Here is a 3,090-nt window from a genome sequence, read left to right as displayed (position 1 = left end):
TAGATAGACACTACTTATCATTTTAAGAAAAGCATTATTTATTTCTGGGCTTTCTAGTGTTTTCAAATAGGAATCAGTGTTGTTTTGTCAAAAGCTTCCTCTGCAGCTATTGGAATAATCATATTTTTGTTGTTTTTATTATTGATATAATCATTTGTGCTTATATATATATATATATATATGTATGCTTGTGTTATTGTTGTCTTTCAGTTGTATCTGTCTTTGTGATCCAATGGATCATAGTACACCAATGCTGTCCGTGGGGTTTTGTTGGTAAATTAGAGTAGTTTGCCATTTCCTTCTCCAGTGAATTAAAGCCAACAGAGATTAAGTGGCTTCCTTAAGGTCACACATCTAGTAAGATTTGAACTCAGAAAGATGAGTCTTCCCAACTCCAGGACCAGCACTCTATCCACTGTGCAACCTAACTGCCAATTGATAGATGATAGATAAACATGCATACACATATGTTATACGTGTGTATATATATATATATGTGTGTGTGTGTGTGTGTGTGTGTGTGTGTGTGTGTGTGTGCGTATACTTATAGTTTTCTTAATGAACCAGTCCTGCATTCCTGATATAAATCCAGCCTGGTCATAGTATATGATCTTTGTGATATATTGTTGAAATGTCCGTGCTAGTATTTTACTTTACATTTTTCTTTCATTATTCATTAAGGAAATTGATGTATAGTCTTCCTTCTCGGTTTTAGTGCTCCCTGGTTTTGGAATTAAGAGCATATTTGTGGCAGAGAAGGAATTTGGTAGGACTTCTTTACCTATTTTTCACAGTTTATCATTGGAAATAACCGATCTTATGTTTGGTAGAATTTGTTTTTAATCCATGTGGCTCTGGGTGTTTTTCCTTAAGGAACTAAACTATGGCTTGTTCAATTCCTTTTTCTAAGGTAGGGTTAAGTATTCTATTTCCTGTCCTATTAATCTGAGCAATTTTTGTATGCATTAATCGTGTATATATTTGTATACATACATCATGCATACATACATACATATACATTTGTATATTTTTGTATACATTCATCCATTTCATATAGATTTTCAGTTTTAGTGGCATATAGTTAAGGAAAATAACACCTAATAATTGCTTTCATTTCATCTTAATTAGTTGTGACTTTACCTTTTTCATTTTTGAGTCTGGTGATTTGGTTTTCTTCCTTCTTTTTTAATCAAATTAGAATTATCTATTTTATTTTTCCAAAGCTTTAATGGTTTGGTGTTTTTTTTTGTATTGGGGGAAGGTGTTGTTACTTTTGATTTTATTAATCTCTTCTTTGATTTTCAGGATTCTATTTTGGTGCTTATTTGACGAGTTTTAATTTGATTTTTTTTAGGTTGGCTTTTTTTCAGTGGTATGTCCAATTTGTTGATCTGCTCTTTCCCAGTTTTAAAGATACAAATGTTTAGAGATTTAAATTTTCCACTAAATTCTGCTTTGACTCCATCCCAAAATGTTTGGTACAGTCTCTTTGTTATCATTATCTTTAGTGAAATTATTTATTGCTTCTGTGATTTGTTCTTTGATTCACTTATTCTTTAGGATTAAATTATTTGGTTTTCCAAGTGATTTTTAATCTATTTTTCAAATGCCCTTTATTAAATGTAATTTTCATTGCATTTTGGTCAGAAAATAGGACACATTTAATATTTATGTTTTTTCTTCATCTATTTGTGAAGTTTCTATGCTATAATATACAATCAGTTTTGTGAAGGAGGCATGCACAGCTAACATTTGGTATATTCCTTTTTAATCCTATTAAGTATTCTTCAGAGGTTCATCATATCTTAGTTTTCTAAAATTCTATTCAGATTCGTACCTTCCTTATTTATTTTATGATTAAATTTATATAGGGTAAATGGAGGTCCCTTAGTAGTATAGTTTTAGTTGTTTATTTCCTACTGTAACTCATTTAATTTTTCCTTCAAGACTTTGGACACTATGACATTATTAATGTTCACTATTGATATTCATTCATTGTGGTACATTTTTCGCAAAATGTAATTTCCCTGATTATCTCTTTTAATTAGGTCTATTTCGCTTTTGCTTTTTTTGAGATCATCGTCACTACCCCTGCCTTTTTTAATTCAGTTGAAGCATAATAAGTTCTGGTCTTGCCCTTTACTTTAACCTTGTGTCCATCTTTCTGTTTCAAGTGTGTTTCTTTAAAACAAACTGTTGGATGCTGATTTCTAATCCATTCTACTATCCCCTTCTGTTGTATGGGTGTGTTCATCCCAATCACATTTACAGTCATGATTACTGAGTAGTTTCCTCTGTTCCATTGTCTTATATTTGTTGTTGAGTTGTTTAGACACATCCAACTCTTGATGACTCTTTTTGGGGTTTTCTTGGCAAAGATACTAGAGCAGTGTGCCATTTCCTTCTCTAGCTTATTTCACAGATGAGGAAACTGAGGCAAACAGGATTAAGTGACTTGCCCAGTGTGTCACAGTTAGGAAATGTCTGATACTAGCTTTGAACTCAAGTTTTCCCAATTTCAGACCCGGTACTCTATCCACCATACCACCTACCTGCCCTTTAATACTTATCCTTCTCTTTTTTACTATGTCCACTCTTCAAGAGTTTGTTTTGCTTTTGACCACTATTTCCTTTAATCTGTTGGACTTTTCCCTTCTCCTCTTCTTCCCCCTTGCCCCCCCCAAAACCCCTTACCTTTCATCTTAGAATCAGTTCTGTGTATTGATTCTAAGACAGAAGAGTGCTAAAGGCTAGACAATGGAACTTAAGTGACTTGCTCAGGGTTATACGGCTAGGAAGAGACTGAAACTAGATTTGAACCCAGGACCTTTTGTCTCTAGGCCTGTATCTATCTGCTGAACCACTTAGCTCACACCCTCTACTTTCACTCTTTAGAAAAAAAACCCTTTCCCTTCCATCTTAGACTCAATACTGTGTATTGGTTCCAGGGCAGAAGAGCTGTAAGGGCTAGGCAGTGGGGGTAAATGACTTACCCAGGATCAGAAGTACCTCCACTTTCTTTTAATCTCTTTTCCTCTTTTCTATTGGGTAAGATGAATTTCTGTAGCAACTGTGTTTGTATGTGTGTAT

Source organism: Gracilinanus agilis, chromosome X (genome assembly GCF_016433145.1).
Source record: "Gracilinanus agilis isolate LMUSP501 chromosome X, AgileGrace, whole genome shotgun sequence".
NCBI lineage: Eukaryota > Metazoa > Chordata > Mammalia > Didelphimorphia > Didelphidae > Gracilinanus > Gracilinanus agilis.
The sequence above is the reverse complement of the archived record's forward strand: the minus strand, read 5'-3'. Positions refer to the sequence as shown.